This window comes from Phaseolus vulgaris, chromosome 11 (genome assembly GCF_000499845.2).
Source record: "Phaseolus vulgaris cultivar G19833 chromosome 11, P. vulgaris v2.0, whole genome shotgun sequence".
Lineage (NCBI taxonomy): Eukaryota > Viridiplantae > Streptophyta > Magnoliopsida > Fabales > Fabaceae > Phaseolus > Phaseolus vulgaris.
Window position 1 is genome coordinate 10,107,505 of NC_023749.2, and position 19,781 is coordinate 10,127,285.

At 29.1% G+C, this 19,781-nt stretch overlaps 1 long non-coding RNA gene across 3 annotated transcripts; it reads right to left on the reverse strand.

Annotated features, from left to right (window-relative positions):
- Positions 1-1,330: 1,330 nt before the first annotated feature.
- LOC137818125 (uncharacterized) lies at positions 1,331-4,802 on the reverse strand. 3 transcript variants are annotated; one of them, XR_011082035.1, is made up of 3 exons: positions 4,651-4,802; positions 4,093-4,141; positions 1,331-1,496 (listed from the first exon to the last, which is right to left on the reverse strand). It is a non-coding gene; the product is annotated as an uncharacterized lncRNA (long non-coding RNA). The 3 variants fall into 3 exon arrangements; XR_011082036.1 differs by having other exon boundaries at positions 4,093-4,245; XR_011082033.1 differs by lacking the exon at positions 1,331-1,496 and adding an exon at positions 2,473-2,680.
- Positions 4,803-19,781: the final 14,979 nt, after the last annotated feature.

The window sequence follows — 19,781 nt, forward strand, 5'->3', positions numbered from 1 at the left end:
AATTTAGGAATTTTATTGATTTTCTATTTTTATTTAAGAATGACATTAAATTTTTTTGGATCTTTATTTATTTAGGATTTTGAAAAACTTAAAAATGTTATTTATTTTAAAATTTATTATTTAAGTAGAAAAAAATAATTTCTGATTTTATATTTATTTAGGATTTTTAAAAACTTTTGAAATTTTATTTATGTATGACATAAAATAAGTTAGGGTTTGTGTTTATTAAGGATTTTGGATATTTTATAAATTTTATTTATTTCAAATATTCATTTGAATAATTTAGGAATTTTATTTTTATAAATTTTTATTTATGACATTCAATAATTTAACATTTGTATTTATTTATAATTTAAAATAATTTACAATTTGTATTTATTTAGGATTTTGAATAATTTAGAAATTTAATTTAATTCAAATTTTTATTTGTGTAAAACATTAAATTATTTAGATTTTGTATTTATTTAGGATTTTAAAATTTTTAGAAATATTATTTATTTTAGACTATTATTTAAGTATGAAATAAAATGATTTAGGATTTGTGTTTATTTAATTAATTTAGATTTTTATTTAAGTAGAACATTAAATCATTAGATTTTGTATTTATTTTAGAATATTATTTAAGAAGGAAATAAAATAATTTAGAATTTTTATTTATTTAAAATTTTGAAAAACTTAGAAATTTAATTAATTAAGATTTTTAGTTAATAATGACATTGAATAATTTAGGAATTTTATTGATTTCTAATTTTTATTTAAGAATGACATTAAAACTTTTTTAATTTTGTTTTGATTTAGGATTTTGAATAATTTAAAAATTTAATCTATTTTATATTTTTATTTATGTAGAACATATAATCATTTAGATTTTGTATTTATTTTAGGTTATTATTTAAGTAGGAAATAAAATAATTTAGGATTTGTATTTATTTAGGATTTTGAAAAACTTAGAAATTTTATTATTTTTATATTTTTAGTTAATAATGACATTAAATAATTTAAGGTATGAATTTATTTAGAATTTTGAACAATTTAGAAATTATATTGATTTTTTATTTTTATTTAGGAATGGCATTAAAACTTTTTTGATTTTGAGTATATTTAGGATTTTGAATAATTTAGAAATTTAAATTATTTCATATTTTTATTTAAATACAACATTAGATCATTTAGATTTTGTATTTATTTTAGATTATTATTTTTAAGTATGAAATAAAACCATTTAGGATTTGTATTTATTTTGGATTTTTAAAAACTTAAAAATTTTATTACGTGCAGATTATGAAAAATAACTTTATCTGAATTAGACTAATTAAGCAAAATTGGGATTATACAAAATATGATTTTACATAGATAAAGACTTGCATCCGAGGTGGAGATTGATCACACTATACAAAATGTGTATTTACACAATTACATATTTATTTCATCCAGTATCAATCCTACAAATATAAAATTTAATACGCAGCGACTACAAAGTGTTCTTCACATATAGCCTACACATAACAAAGTAGTTTTAGTTAGAATAATCTGAAAACCATATGAAAACTAAATAGCATGAACATCCATATGAAATCAGTGCAAAATACATGTGACAGAACTATTATCAATCTAAAAACCATAATATGCATATAATCTCAAGTGCATAATCCAATAGAAGCAAAACAATTAGGAAGAACAAATATTTGAAATGCAGGGCAGAGATATAAACTAAAGAGAATGAAAATTCATATGTCAAGAACAATGGATGAAATTATGTTATTTCTATTTTGAAATGGATTATGCACAAAAGAAATACTTTTACATTTTTGCTACTTTAGAAATTGAGGATCAAAAGATACAAACCTTTAAAATAGCAATACACAATTATACAATGCAATACATAATATGTCATTCATAAGAGTAATCATTAATAAATAACATCAATATATAAGTACAATAATATAAAAAGAATAACGTTGTTTTGCAGAATAGTTTAAATCTACTGCAATATATTATATTGTTGTTTCTATCTTGAAATGGATTATGCACATAACAAATACTTTTATACTTATGCTAGTTGAGAAATATGATTGGATGAAGTTTTTTAACCTTCAAAAGAGATAATGATCAACTACAATGCTATTATTTTGTATAACTCGTCTTAAGTTCAGTTATGAATCTATACTTAGAAATATTTTCCATATTACTATTTGGTATAACTGCAACACTACTATTTATTATTCATTAATTCTTAGGCCTTCTAATTTATTCAATGTTCATAAAATGATTTAAATAATATTGAATGAAAATCAATGTCATTATATTTTTATTTTTATATCATCTAAATGTAATGTTATGTTATTAACATGTTGTGGTTTCCAAAACACAATGCAATAGAAAATAGTTTTCAAACAATCTCAAAATATTCATATCTATACACAAAACAAAGGAAATGACCTTGAATCTAATCTAAACAGTTTACATCAAAATTTGATTTTAAATTCATATAGATTTCTTTCATCAAAATATACAAAATGTCTTTTTATACAATCAAAGAAATTGATTTTACATTGATATAGACTTCTTTCATCAGAGTATATAAAATATGTCTTTAAGCAATTACAAAATTCTTTTTATCCTTGTATCTATCCTACATCTGAAAATTCTTTGATCCTACACATTGATCTTCAAATGCAGCCTACACAATAAGCAACAACATGTTCTTCAAACCGTTCTTCTTCAAATGCAGCCTACACAATAAAGTCTAATAAACCAATATAAAATATCTAAATATAAGCAGTAACCAATATGACAAATGTCAAAACCAATAACAATGGACAATTCAAATTCAAAAAGAAATTACCTTTGATGAGAAACAGAAAACTAAAGACCAAAAAAATTTGAGAAAAAGCATGAAAGGATGGCAGAGAAGATCAAAGTTGCAAACTTTGAAAAAAAAAAAACAGAGAACAAAATAGAAAAAGAAATTTAAGAAAGCTTTTGCATGTGAGAAAGAAAGCTTTTTTTATCAGAAACAGAGAACCAAAGACAAAAAAAAGAGTTAAAAAAAGCATGAGAAAACATATTGACAAACAAAAAATGAAAGGATAGCAGAGAAGATTAAAGTTTGAAATTTTGATAAAAAGAACATAGAACAAAAACAAAAATAAATTTAAGAAAGCTTTTGCATATTAGAAAGAAAGCTTTTTATTACCAGAAACAGATAACCAAAGACCAAAAAATATTGAGAAAAAAAAGCATGAGAAAACATATTGACAAACAAAAAAATGAAAGGATGGCAGAGAAGATCAAAGTTTGCAACTTTGATAAAAAAAAAACAGAGAACAAAAACAAAAAAAAATTGAAGAAAGTTTTTGCATGTGAGAAAGAAAGCTTTTTGATCAGAAACAGAGAACCAAAGACCAAAAAAAAGTGAGAAAAGGCATGAGAAAACATATTGACAAACAAAAAATGAAAGGATGGTAGAGAAGATCAAAGTTTGAAACTTTGATAAAAAGAACATAGAACAAAAACAAAAATAAATTTAAGAAAGCTTTTGCATATTAGAAAGAAAGCTTTTTATTACCAGAAACAGATAACCAAAGACCAAAAAATATTGAGAAAAAAAAGCATGAGAAAACATATTGACAAACAAAAAAATGAAAGGATGGCAGAGAAGATCAAAGTTTGCAACTTTGATAAAAAAAAAACAGAGAACAAAAACAAAAAAAAATTGAAGAAAGTTTTTGCATGTGAGAAAGAAAGCTTTTTGATCAGAAACAGAGAACCAAAGACCAAAAAAAAGTGAGAAAAGGCATGAGAAAACATATTGACAAACAAAAAATGAAAGGATGGTAGAGAAGATCAAAGTTTGAAACTTTGATAAAAAGAACATAGAACAGAAACAAAAATAAATTTAAGAAAGCTTTTGCATGTTAGAAAAAAGTTTTTTTTTATCAGAAAAAGAGAACCAAAGACCAAAAAATATTGAGAAAAAGCATGAGAAAACATATTGACAAAAAAAAAATGAAAGGATGGCAGAGAAGATCAAAGTTCGTAACTTTGATAAAAAAAACAGAGAACAAAACCAAAAAAGGGATAGAATACGACCTGAACAGTTGCAGGGCCTGCTTGAATGCATGGAGAAACTGTTTGCCATCTTTAAACTCAACAGTAGTGATGAAAAACAAACACACTGAATAAGTTGGATGAGATGAACAAAAAGCCAAAAATGAGAAATAAGATGAACACATGCTTACAAACCTGAAACACGAACTCAACAAAAAAGAGGTAAAATACACGGAAAAAGTAGATGAGATGAACAAATCAAAAGAACAAAATATAAAAAAGGCAAAAATAAAGAGAAATGAAATGAACACATGCTTACAACCCTAGAACACGAACTCAACCCTAGAAACGGTATAAAGATTACCTCGTTCGATGTCAAATGAAAAGAACAAAACCGAACAAAAATGAAATAATGGTTTTATACAACACTGTATATATAGTGAAAAATAATGGTGTTTTGGGGAAAAATGCTTTCAAATACGGCATCTCTAAAGTTTTCGAATTGGTGAAAATGAGTAAAGGAGAGTAATTAGGTTTAGAGAGAATGGGGAAAGCGGAAAAAACGCTAGAAAGCGGAAATTCAAATTCAAAAACCATTACCTGAAGGGTGCTCTGTCATTGTTCTGCAACACCTGCTGGAATCGACATTTGCACAGCCATACATGCTTTTGGAAAAACCATTGCTAGGCACACAAAATACACATTCAGAAACCCTAATTTTTCCTCCACCTATGCATATTGGGCCTGTTCACTCATTTTGGGCCAGCAGAATCATGGGCTCGTTTTCTTCCCAGCTAAAGCCTCAGTAAACATTCTTCTTCTGATAAATTTCATTTTTTGTTTATTTTCTTCAAAAATTCGTGAGAGCGACACGTGTAGAAAGTTGTCTGTTTGTGCTCCCTCAAATGTTATAAGTATAGAAGTGTCTCGTGACTCACTTTGTAGGTTACTACAAATCCATTTTTAAAGTTACTAACACCTATTTTGACTTATTCTTTTATTTTCCCAACAAAGAGATATTAAAGTAAACCTTCACAGCATTGTAGTAGCTTTTTGTGTGTATTTTATCTGAATATATACTAATTTATTGCTCAAACTTTCTCCTTAATTAGTTATGGTTGCTATTAGTTACTTTCCAACTTCTCTCTCTGAAATAACTATTGGTAATCAAGACATGAACAAAAGTCTTTGTCAGATACCATTCATTTCACAAGTATAGATGAAATGAAGCGGGTTTTCACCGTCACCAGCAGACCACAAATTAGTCTGAATTGAAAAATTATACTTTTGGATCGAATGTAGGAGAAGAAGAAGAAAGAACTGAATAAAAATTGAATTTTTTTATTAAAGATAGGAGATTCAAAAGTAAATGAGAAAGAATAATTTTTTTTATAATAGATTTAATTAATGTGATTTAAAATAAAATAAAATCAATTAAGTAATATTTTGAAATTATTAGAATATTATTGATTTAATTCTAAGAAGAATGAGTATAAATTAAAGTTGAAAGATAATTAATTGTGAAACTATTATTTTAAAAAGTTGAAAAATAGTATTAAAAATATTATTTAAAATTTAGTATATTTAAATATCTAATTGCTTACATTTTTATACGTATCAATTTATAATAAACTAAAGTATAATAGACAATTTTCCAAATAATAAATTAAAATGTTGAATTATTATGTTGCAACTATCTTTATGCAATTATTCTCATTTCAAATTTCAAGTAAGAAGATATTGAAATGCTTTAAAATCCAATTTCAAATCATTCAATTTTATGTTCAAATTGCACCTTGGTTGTATTGGGCCAAGTTATTTTCATCTGCAATTGAAATATTTCACATTTTCTTCATACTTTTACTATTTTTTTATCAGCAAAATAATAGTTAGATAATTCAACTTTTCATTAGGACCCTTGTTCAAAAGAAACAATGGTAAATAGATATACTTGAGTCTTCAGAGAGTTATACATAAGGAAAATGTTATAACCTACAAATAATATTGTGTGATTGAGTAGTGATATTTTAGTTATGAAAACTATTTTCATTTTATATGAATATAGAGACATAATGATCTATTGAGACGCCAAAAGTACAAGGTAAAGAGAGTGACATGGGACATTCTGCCGTGAGAATACTGAAGATCGTGAAATAAAATTCAAATGACATTATTTACCTAATGTTTTGAGGTAGGCAAGTTTACTTATAATGAAGAGATTTGCCACACAAACAAAGGGATGAAAAATATAAAAGGAATCATGTAAAAGCTTCTTCTATAATTAGAATATGTTAAGAATGATGATGTCTTAATGTTTTTTTGACTACCATACGATGGTGAGAGAACTGATATCCTTGTAATATGAAAATCAAATATATTGTTGGGAAGTGAGGTCAAATATATTTGAGAGAGAAACTCACACAAACTTATAAAAGATCAATCCAACAAGTAGATGTGTTAAGGAGTCTATCATGAGAGATAGGATAATCCATAAAAGGATACACTTAGTAACGTGTTCTTGGTCATGATGAAACTTGTGTCCCAACATCATCATCTAACTTTTTTTTATTAAAAAAAAAGAATAAATAAAAGAAGTATATCAAGGATACCTTAACTCTTATACAAGAAAGCATAACAAGATCTCCTAACAAAAAGGAGACAAGCTTTAAACTCAAACAAACCAACAAACTTAAAAAACTACTCTGCCAAAGCAACTACTCTCAAACACAAGACTACAAAACACAAAACTAACACCAAACCCCAGAGCTAAAGCTTTTTAATAGATTTCATGCAAAGCATTGGCTCAAGGCACTAGTCTGAATAAGAGAAACAAGCTAAGCGTACCTTCGAAGTTATCCATGACCATATCTTCAGTTGTACCATTGTAAAGACTTCAATGTGATCTACATTGCCGCTCTTAAAATTTTTATTTTTCTTTTGCTTTCACAATTCTCCTACACGCAACCCCAAAGTTGATTAACTGCTATCATCATCCAACTTAAATTGTGTAATACCATTAAGTTATGAGAGTTGTAGTTGATGGGAAAAACGCACGCGGAAGCAACACACATAATCACGAATCAACTACAGAAAATAAACAACATAGGATTTAACATGGTTCGGTCGCCAACTACAACCTACATCCACACAGACAACTATTAGGTTTTCATTCTATCTTGTTGCACACCAATTACAAGTACAATGATCTATTTAAATAGAGATTATAAAAGGGACACAATGATTAATCCCACTCACTAAACATGGTGTCTAGTTAGCCCAACCCAATTGGTATTGGCTTCATACCCAACAATCTCCCACTTGAAGCCACAGAACAATGTTCACCTGCGCTTCAACTATGTACAATGATTAAGCCCACTCACTAAACATGGTGTCTAGTCAGCCCAACCCAATTGGTCTTGACTTCATACCCAACAATCTCCCACTTGAAGTCACGAAACAATGTTCACATGCGCTTCAACTGTGTACATGTACTTCTGTAATCTGTCGACGGAACTCAATGTTCCACCTCTAGTTGCCACCAGCCTTCTTAATAATCTTGAAGACTTCGTTGAAACTCCCTTGAGTTTCAACACGTTCGTCATGACTGAAACTGCCATTGACCCGTCCTCTATTCCTACCGGCTCCCACTTACACGAATTGCCGGATCTTGGAATAGCCTGAGAACAAACATACTCCATACTCAACAAAAAATTTTTTGGAGATGTTTCAACAGCTGGAATAGTGGTTCTCCTAACCCACTGTCATCTAGGAACCTCAGCTGAAGCACAACCCGTGCTCCCACTACCATAAGTACCTCTGACTGGTCTACCTGAACCTTTCCATGCTCGTTCATCCTGAATTTGACATGTGGCTGAGTTTCTCTCTCGTAAAGACAACCCTCTTCTGCCCACGAGATTCTGTGAACCGGACCTTGTTTATCTTCCGAACTGGGATGGTCACTCCCTCAGACGGTAATCCGGCCATATACAACGAACCTCTATTTCTTCCGCGGGCCATGACAATATTTCCCTAGACGAATTTTCACTACTGATTTCCGAACGAACTTCACATTATGTCCCTGTTCGTCCAACTGCCTAACAGAAATCAAATTTTTCGTTAAGCTTGGAACAACTCTGACATCCTTCAAAGTCCAGAATCCAACTGACGTCTTTAACACTATGTCACCCATGCCTGTAACATCAAGAGTTTTGTTGTCTTCTAGTCTTACCTTTCCAAAGACTCCTTCTTTTGGTCTTGCTCCCACTACCTCTGATATTTCTCTTACCTATGATGACATTTAGCGATTCCCTAGATAATTCCCAGAACTCCTTCTTCCGACGCCCTCGCCAAGAACGAGATCACAAATCTTCTCAAAAGTGAATCCATGGGTCCCGCTGAACTGGTAACTGTTGTAACCGTTCTAAACCAACTGTCAGGTAATGACGATATCAGTAGTAAAGCTTGAACTTCATCATCGAACTTAATATCCACTGACATAAGTCCGGCTAAGATCGAATTCATTTTATTAATGTGCTAAGTAACTAAATTGTTTTAACTTCGTGCCACAACGAAAAACAGCCACATCTCGCGCCTAGCACCGCACCGTCACTGCTGCACGCGCCACCCTGCGTCTTCCATCACTGTCATCGCACTGCACCTCCGTGCTGTCTCGCTCACCGCAAGCACCTGCACCTGTTCGCCATGAAACACGATCTGCCGCCTTACTGGCGCACTCTGTCGCACTGCCTGGACACGACCCTACTCCGAGCAAGCCACCTGCACAACGTCGCAAGCTACCACCACTCCTGTCGCGACCCACACCACTACACGTTGCACCACCTACTGTGCGCACCTACCGCGAGTCGCGGGTCTGGACTGTTGCAAATCTTGGGTCACCGTGAAACCCTAACTTTGGGATGCCGCTGTAGCCCTTGTGAAACCCTAGCTTTGGGACGTTGTTGTCGCCTCTGCAAAACCCTAGCTTTGGGGACGCTACTGCAGCCCCTGTGAAACCCTAGCTTTGGAATTCTATTGTTGTCCTTGTGAAACCCTAGCTTTTGGATGTTGTTGCCGCCCCTGCGAAACCTTAGCTTTGGGATGTTGGTGCCGCCTCTGAAACCCTAACTTTGGGATGCTACTGCAGCCGCAATTTTCACGTCTCGTCGATTAATTTCTGCTGACCGGATCTCTAGTGTGTAAATGAACCAAAACTCTTGATACCACTTGATAGGAAAAACGCACGCGGAAGCAACACACATAATCACGAATCAACTGCAAAAAATAAACAACACAAGATTTAACATGGTTCGGTCGCCAACTGCAACCTACATCCACATGGGCAACTATTAGGTTTTCATTCTATCTTGTTGCACACCAATTACAAGTACAATGATCTCTTTAAATAGAGATTATAAAAGGAACACAATGATTAAGCCCACTCACTAAACATAGTGTCTAGTCAGCCCAACTTTATTGGTCTGGTTTCATACCAACAATAGTGACATCTGACCAGCGAAAAAATCATTCAAAAAATGAATAATTAAAATGATTTAAAGTAAGAGTAATTGTGTGTGAATATAATGTTGTGATTTGTATTTTTTTTTTTGTGTGAATATTTTAATATTTTGTGTGTGGAGTTCACAAAACAAAGAAGATTCACCCTTAATTTTTCATTTTTAGAATTAAATTAATGGAAACACTTGTGGAGGTTGCAATTGCTTTCTTCACATTTTTTTTCTATTATTGTCATATTTATTTAGGGTCTAAAGATGCAAGGTTAATTTTAGAGATGACTATTTTAAGATTAATATTTTTTTTCTTTTGTGTATTTTGATATGGATAAGTCTAATTTCAAATTTTTATGTGTTTCAGTCGTTATATTTTCTCATAACTTGTATTTAGTTATTTGGATTGTTTTACTATTATCCACAAGGACAAATACATTTTTTATTCTTGTAAAAAAAAGCTTATTATTTTAATATATATATATATATATATTTTGTGATTATTATTCATTAAGGTATATTATGGTTTATATATGTTTGGGAGAAAAATACCTCAAAAAATGTATTTTTAATGCTTAGATTTAGGTTGGAAACTACAACAAGATCATGTGAACGTGAGTTTAATATATATGTTTCTAATTTAAAATAAGAACTCATACTATTTTTGTCTCCAATATTCGAAGGTATAAAATTTATGTATTATTTTCATCTTTAATGGATTACAGGTATACCCATAACTATACTTACACTTGTTTAAAAATTTATAAAATACAATTTTTTACAAAAATTAAAAACCAAAGATATTTATCTACAATTCAACACCCAAAAATACATTTTTTTTCTTTAATGTAAAATAACAATAAAAAAATATAATTACATAAATTTTAAAAGTACTATATAATTTTAAAAAAATAATCAATTCAACTATTTTTCTTCAATATCATAACGAGTTATAAAATATTTATATATGTAAATTTATTTATCATCATTAATTTATATGTTATAAATGATGGTAAACACTAAAATATTATTAAATTTGTAATCATATCATCCTTATGATAATTCAAAGAATGCATTAAAAACAGATAAGAACCAAACTTGATATATCTAGAAACTTTAGCTAATGTACTAAGAACAAAAGTCCTAAAAATGTACTAAATCAAAATTAATAAAAATGAAAAAAAATGTCAAATAAATAATTGTCACGTTGCTTTAATTATCCATGTTAAGTAATCCATATAGATAATTAATGGCTTGCTTTAACTATTAAAACAACAATAAACTTATTGTATAAAATCCATTCGATTTTTTATTATTGTATTAAAACTAATTTTTTTGAAAATCTTTTATGTGAAAAACATTTGGAAGTTAATTGTGATTAGTATATTGATCACTATTTACCATACTAAAAAAAAAAAAACTATTTACCATACTCATATCTCACACTAATTCACTGTATCATGAGTTGGTTTCTTTTAAAATTATACTACAAAGAAGATCAATTAATAATTAATTAGTACATTGGGTAGAAGACAAAAATGGAGTTTTTGTCATAATAATTAATTGAATACCTTGTCCCCACACGTATTCAAAGACTTTGTGGAGCTTCAGACACCAATTGATACAACCGCGTATTCAATCCAAATAGGATTTCAGAATAAACGCAAAATTTAACTCTTAAAAGTGTAAAATATTATTAGTCTTTAGAACTAAAAAAAATATATAAATCCATACGAAGTCACTTTAATTTTTAAATTTAATTATTTACAAAAAATTACATATATGTTTTATAAATTATATTATTTTAATGTTTTTTTAATATTATTCTTATGAAATTATATTATTTTAACATAATAAAAAATGTGATACATATTTTAATGTTTTTATTCTTTCTCCCTTCACATATTTGTCTACGTAATAACACTTTTATTTTTTATCACCACAATTTCACTTCTTTTGTAACGAGAATGAAGGATACGTTGGCTAATTTGCTTCCAGAATATCTTCATTTTTTATTTCCTTCCATGTATTTTTTTTCCTCTTCTTTGTGATTGTTCTTACTTTTGATTGAATATGACATTCATGTTTATCTTTTTCTTCTTCTTTTAATTTTTATATTAACTAATGTTTACAACTTTGCTTTATGTTATATTTTTATCTTTGAAATAATTTAGAAAAATGTTGTCACGACTCTAATACAAAAAACTTAACATCCATTTAAAGAAAATATAAAATTACACTGGTGTATCCTTTATAAAGTTTTATACCGTCAACAACTTTATATATAAAAAAGGTAATTTTTATTTATTCCAACAATCAAGTTATAACTTCATATAATCATTATTATCCCTATCAAATTTTGTTAACATTAGCTATAAGATTAGTATTCAATTTACTTCAGTGATTTTTAAAAAAAATTAAATTGGTCCCAAAGTTTGTTTAAAAGTCTACAATTTGGTCATTTCTGTCAAATTTTCACTAACGACGTTAATAGGTGATGATGTGGCACACAATATGTCAAATTTATGTATAGCTGCAATCTATGTGTAATCCCTTTCTCTTCCCTCCATTCATTCTTCCCATCCTATCAGAGTCTTCATCCTTCCCCCTTGCATCAACACTTCCCTATTTCTCTAGCATCTATATCAGGTCCTCCCAATCCAATCTCAAGCATTAGGTTAAAATATAATTTCCCGCTATCTAACAATTTCTCTTATTCTCATATTTATTTATCCAATTCTACTATTGTAGATACTTTGAAAGTCATGTGATACTGAGGGAACACCACATGTCCCAAAACAAGGGAGAAGCTAGCAAACACATAGTTGGTTCCCAACACATCTCTCAAGAGGCTCATCCAACAGTTCTACGCTGACAACATTTCACTCAACAGCCAATCTAACTGTAACCGCAACCGCAACATCGTGGAGCAAGTCCCACGGCGACGTATGCTGTGTAATTCCACAACGACGTATGCTGTGTAATTCCTGGTGTGGTTCCTGACGCAAAGGTTGGTGTTCGAAATGCAAGAACAAAAGCAGAAGGCCGCGTACGAGATTTGCGTGCTTGCTAGAACCAATATTTTCAATAAGGTTTGTTTGATTGAAGCAGGAACAATGCCTCCTCTACTTGAATAGAAAACCCTAAAATCGAAGAAGGGGAAAACACTTTGATCGATCATTGAGACGAAACCCTAAAATCGACGAAGGGGAAAACACCCTAACAGTGGAGTGGAGGTCCTAACGGTCCAAAATCAAAGCGGTAAGGTGGAGTGTAGGATCTGACGCGAGAGAATAGATAGAGGGAAGAAGAAAAAACCCTAAAAATTGGTGCCTACGTGTACAATCCACGTTTGCATATTAATGACATTGTGTGCCAAATCATCATCCGTTAACGCCATTTGTGAAAACTTAACAGAAATGACCAAATTACATATTTTTTTAAAAATCATTGTAGTAAATTGAATATTAACCTTAAATGTAGGGACGAAAAAAGTAATTATACTTTAAAACTATAACAAAATTAAGGTAATAAATATTTTTTTAAGTATTTTATGAAAAAAAATATTATATTGAATTTGATCTAGATAAATAGAACATCAAATAGAATTTTAGTTAAAATCATCATTATCATAGTGGAATTTTGCAATTTCACGATTTTGCGTAATAATTCTGATCAAGATTCCACATGTGATCATGACATAGTAAAATCATGTGGATCATCAAGTAAGATAGTGGAGTTGTAAAAATCGTTGTTTTCTTGTATCTTTTTTATTTCATTTCCAAACATTAATTCACCTTTTAGAGTCAATGAGTTTTCAATTAAAATCCAAGTACAACATAACATTTTTCTCGCACATAATATCCCATGTATAACTACATAAAGTTAAATTTCTTTTTGTTGTAACATTATAGATTCTTCTCCTTCTTAATTCATAAACCATTCAGACTCACAAATTCAAGGAATAGACACAATTTTGTTGCAACTCCTTGTTACTAAAAACCATTCATAGTCATGACTGAAGTTACAATTGGTTTTGATTTCGCATCTCCTTTTTGCAACAACATAACTGACGAAGAAAACCACTTGTCATCACAATAACGAACAACAACAACGTCATGAATTGACAACATTGCACTTTCATCTTCTTGTTCGCCATAATGTTTGTAACTCTTTCTTCACTTTGGATGTCACATGTTTTTCATATCATTTTTATCTTTTTCATTTTTGCCTCTTATTTTCTTTTCTTATATTGATTTTAGAAACCAAAACGTAGAAGCACCATTATAATGGCTTCGGGAGTTAGCACTTCTAATCCCCGCTCTAGTGATATTGTTGCTACTTCTGACAATAATGAAAGTTCCTTCTTACAAAATATTTGCTCTAAAAAAATGGTAAAAAAGATTCATGTAGTAGAACAAACTTGACTTGGAAGCATGAAATATGTATTGTTTGAGATCCAAGAGTGCAATTTTTTTCAAAAATACTATATTGTTAGGGGGTTATTACTTGAATCACCACTTAAAATGAACTCAAAAGGATGTAATTTCTTACATAGTGTGAATAATGAAGAAAAAAACAATGTTTGAGGTTGTTGTAGGTTTACAACAAAGATTAATGAAGAAAAACAAGGTTTGATATTGAAGATAATGATGCAAAAATTGAAAAAAAAAATATGACTAAAAAATAATGTTTGAGGTTGTTGTCAACTATAATGCAAATGGTGAGTTGATAATGAAGAAAAAGAATAGACTTTATTGGATCACATGTACAACACATTGTATTGGCTTGATGTGATAAGACTTTGAAAAGAAGATACATGTTCATCAAAATACTATTCCAAAAGGTAGAAAAATCACTACTTATATTTATTCAAGGACATCTTTGATTTTTTTATTGTATCACTTCACAAAAAGGGAAAAGACTTCTTGAGGTTGGGCTTAATTCGCTTTACCACATCTTACTTAAGATTATGTTGTTTTTTGGACTATAAAGGCCCTCTGAATGTAATTTTTACTAGTGATGAATGAAAGAATACTCCTTTTGCAAGTACAAGGGAAGCAAATTCAACTGAAAAGATAATTTTGGATAAAGAATTTTGGAGGAGTATTATCATATTTTGAAGGGTGCATTTCTTACAATGCACATGTTTAGAATACATTCGTATGAAAAATCAATCATGGATTTCATCTAGTAGATAATGGACCAAGCTAAAGAAAATAAACCAAAAGATTTTAATGGTGACAAGAAAAAGTAAGTAATTTACTAATCTTCAAATTAAAATTTCATTTAATCTTTAGATATTGAAAAACATTAACTCAAATTATTATTATTCTATTTTTAGTTAAGAAGATTTATGAAATATTATTGATGAAAGGGAGACAACTACTACTACAAAAACAACTTTTAACGATTGTTAAAAATAGCATTTGAAGACGATTTTATAGCCGACGTTACTGAGGGTGTCGTTATAAGTCATTGACTTTTTAGTGATGGTTATATAACCATCATTATAAAAACTACCGTTAATATAGGGAAAAAAGAAAAAAAAAAGTCATATCAAAGCCACTTTTAACGACGATTCTACCCAAGACGATCCTATTCAGGAACTGTTATTATAAGTGTCTGATTGGGGTTTTTTTGAAGACTATTTTGGTCTAGAGCCGTCGTTAAAAATGATTTTTTTCTATAAATTTTTGAATTAAATATATGCTTTCGTCCTGCATAATGTATCAAGTTTCCACGAAATTCATGCATCATAACAAAATTCTAGCTACATATAACATCATAATTTAAATATAAGTATAACAAAAAGTTCAACACAAGTAATTATATATAAAAAATTTCAACAAAAAAACATATAATGTCATTCTAATCATTTATCTATCCTAAGGTGTTATATATAGTTACAAAATATTTTGACCATGTTGTTTTGGTATACTCCAGTGCTTCCAAGTCTAGTGGCTAAGAGTCATTGAAAAACTGTGACGTTTAATTTTTTTTTTAATTAATCCATAAATAATAAACATCAAATTTTAATGTCTTTGTGTATTGAGGTATTACCTGATCCCAACCTCTATCAATTACAACTCTCACAATAGTTGACATCCAATGCATGACATAGTAACTGCGCTCATAATTTCAAAATTGCTTATTGCACTACAAGTCAAAATAAATGTTATTAAATGAATGAATGACACACATTAAAGTAAGGGAACAAGTATACTTTAAATACCTTAAGGTGCATCTAAGTAAGTTTTTTTGCGTTTGCATTTCCGCTCTCACTCAACATGTTATATCCAAATAAGCACTGAAATAATAAGATTTCATGTTAGAACACATAACATTATGTAATTTATAAGTAATAATAAATGTTAAATGAAATTGTCTAACATATCTATAATGTGTTTAAAATAGTTAGGAGGTTTCTTATGCAAAACTGTGACGTTTAATTTTTTTTTTAATTAATCCATAAATAATAAACATCAAATTTTAATGTCTTTGTGTATTGAGGTATTACCTGATCCCAACCTCTATCAATTACAACTCTCACAATAGTTGACATCCAATGCATGACATAGTAACTGCGCTCATAATTTCAAAATTGCTTATTGCACTACAAGTCAAAATAAATGTTATTAAATGAATGAATGACACACATTAAAGTAAGGGAACAAGTATACTTTAAATACCTTAAGGTGCATCTAAGTAAGTTTTTTTGCGTTTGCATTTTCGCTCTCACTCAACATGTTATATCCAAATAAGCACTGAAATAATAAGATTTCATGTTAGAACACATAACATTATGTAATTTATAAGTAATAATAAATGTTAAATGAAATTGTCTAACATATCTATAATGTGTTTAAAATAGTTAGGAGGTTTCTTATGCAAAACTGTGACGTTTAATTTTTTTTTTAATTAATCCATAAATAATAAACATCAAATTTTAATGTCTTTGTGTATTGAGGTATTACCTGATCCCAACCTCTATCAATTACAACTCTCACAATAGTTGACATCCAATGCATGACATAGTAACTGCGCTCATAATTTCAAAATTGTTTATTGCACTACAAGTCAAAATAAATGTTATTAAATGAATGAATGACACACATTAAAGTAAGGGAACAAGTATACTTTAAATACCTTAAGGTGCATCTAAGTAAGTTTTTTTGCGTTTGCATTTCCGCTCTCACTCAACATGTTATATCCAAATAAGCACTGAAATAATAAGATTTCATGTTAGAACACATAACATTATGTAATTTATAAGTAATAATAAATGTTAAATGAAATTGTCTAACATATCTATAATGTGTTTAAAATAGTTAGGAGGTTTCTTATGCAAGGAGGAAAATTGTTTGAATTTTTCCACCCCTCTTTTGTATGCATCACTTATACGCGGTGTATTAATACCACTCTGATCCATAGAACTGGTAAGCTAAGAAAATCTATATAAAAATTGTCGAAAGTCTAGCACCCCAAACTCAACATCAACACATTTAATATATATAAATACCATCTAATTCATTATAAAACTAAATAAAAATTGTTGAAGGTTGAACACCCCCAAACTCAGCATCAACGTGTTCCATATATACAAATATTAACTAATTCATTAAAAACTAGATCAAAATTGTCGAATGTCGGATATCCCCGAACTTAGCATGAACACTTTGAAAACATACATACTCATATCCATTAAAAGCTTAAATAGTAAGTAAAACAATAACCTTAAATGTCAGTTTCAAAAGCTGTGCAGAGTGGTTAATGACGGTGGGGAAGGGGGGTTCAGAGGTGTAGCGGTGGTGTTCAGTTTAGAGCAACGACTAGCGCGTGGTTTGGATTTGTCGCGACCTATGCTGTGACATAGAGTGGGCGTGTGTTGTGGCCCAAACGGTGATCGGAGCAAGGGTTTAAAGCAACAAAGAGCAGGTGCATGTGGCGGCACAAATAGTAAGCGGAGCAAGGGTTCAAAGCGAAGCAAAGTTTTAGAACGAAGCTTGGGAGCGAGGTAAGAAGGGGCAACGGTGAGCAGGGGCGGCGGTTCGTAACCATGAGCAGCACAGAGCAAGCGCAAATGTGGCAAATTGGTTCTTTCTATTATGTTTCACCTTACGTTGTTAAGTGTTGCTGATGTGGTAGAGATAATTGTTCATGTGGACTGTTAATTTAAAGACACATCAGATTGGGTATTGTGTGAGATGACATAAGATTGAGTATTGTGTGAGATGACATAAGATTGAGTTTGGCATAAATTAATGAAGTGTGGGGGTTAGGGTTTCTTCTTCTCGTTAACGTCCTTGGATGGTGGGTTGTGAGGGGATACAAGGGTCGTCTGTTTCCTTGAGTGGGAATGTGTGCCTATAGGTATGCATCTGCATCATGTTGCTCCCATTTGCGATTGTGGTGGATTTTGCGATTTTGAGAGTGTGAAGCATGGGAATGGGGTTAGAAGAGGGTTTAGACTCGACATGGTTAATCTTTAAGTAAGAGAGTGCGTGAAGCATTTTTGTGAGGAGAGAGATGGAAGAATGACCTAAAAGAGAGGAACAACAAGTTCTACCAAAAAATTGTTCATGACTTTGATTGAAGGAATTGAAGAAGATGAAGAATGAAGAATGAAGGAAGAAGATGAAGAATGGAAGAGAAGAGCACAACTCCGAAACCCAATTCTTATTTGTAATTACCACAATTACGGTTTATGTTTTCAATTCCAAACTAATTGTCATAATTATTGTTTATATTTTTTAATCTAATCTTATTTTACAAATTTAATAAAAAAAAAAAATTGAGACGTTAACCGTAAGAGTTACGAAAAAAAAAATCTTGTATTTAAAAGTTGTAAAAAATATATTCTTTAATATAATAAAAAATATATTTTAATGATTTAATCAGCAAATCTAAAACATAGTTAACATTTACTAAATTTTGATAAAAAGATAAAGAAAAATATTACCAATAATATATATATATATATATCATATAAAAATATTACCAATAAATAACATTATATATATAAATAGTTTTTTTTAAGTAAACATTTTTATATGCTAAATTTATTTATTTTTCTCAGATTATATATATATATATAAGTTTTTTCTAAGTTATAAAAAATTAAAACAGGATATAATTAGCTTGTTTTTTTTAAAACTATGTTTATCTAACCAGTCATATCAAATAAATTAATTTTTAAAAATAAAAAAATATATGTCATGTTTGAATTAAGATATGTTTACAATTATCAAATATTTTAATTTATAATTATTGTTGTAAAAGACAAAAATGGTTATATTATTCATATTTTTTTTAAAAAAATTCAATCATTTTTTATTTATTAAAAATTATAATTATTTATACCATTATATAAAAAATATTTTTTTATTAATTTTATATATATTTTTTAATGTAGTTACTAATTTGTCAATCCACTTTTTACTTATCACGTCACACAACACTCGAATTTTATCTCTCTCTAACACGTAAATAATATTTGACACGATAAGATGAGCCTTAACATAAATGACTAATTTAAATACTTTTTTGAAGAATAGAGACTGAATGGATATTTTTAAAAAACTAATGTACTAAATTGAATATTTACCTTAAATGTAGTACTAAGGTAATTATAAAAAAAAAATCTAATTAATTTTAATGAAAAGTTTTCATAATAATTAACCAATAACCACTATAAACATCAATTTGAAAAATCTAGTTCATATCCTAAAAACCTCTTCGATATTGAATAAGAAAATCCTGACTAATATCAAGTGTGAAATATCAGTGGTTTAGACGACAATAACAATATTTATAACTAAATAAAAAACAATTCTTATAAAAATCAATAAAAGAGACATAATCGATATTAATAAAAAAAATATCGTCTCAATATGAAGAGGAGACACATGAATTTTTGGAAATATACAAAATTGCAAATTCTTAGCTTTTTTTTTAATGAAACTTGAAATTCTTTAACATCAAGTGATCTAACAATTCTCATAAAATTCTAAAATTTAAATTTTTTAAAAAAAAATTATCCAAACAACATATTTTATTATAAAACATTTTAAATTTTCTTTAAAAATGAATTCCTTGTTGAAATTTCCTATTCGAATACACGTTAAGTTTGATGAAGTATTATTTTAATTATTTACATTATTTATATATATATATATATATATATATATATATATATATATACGTTGACACTCTAAGAGTATACAA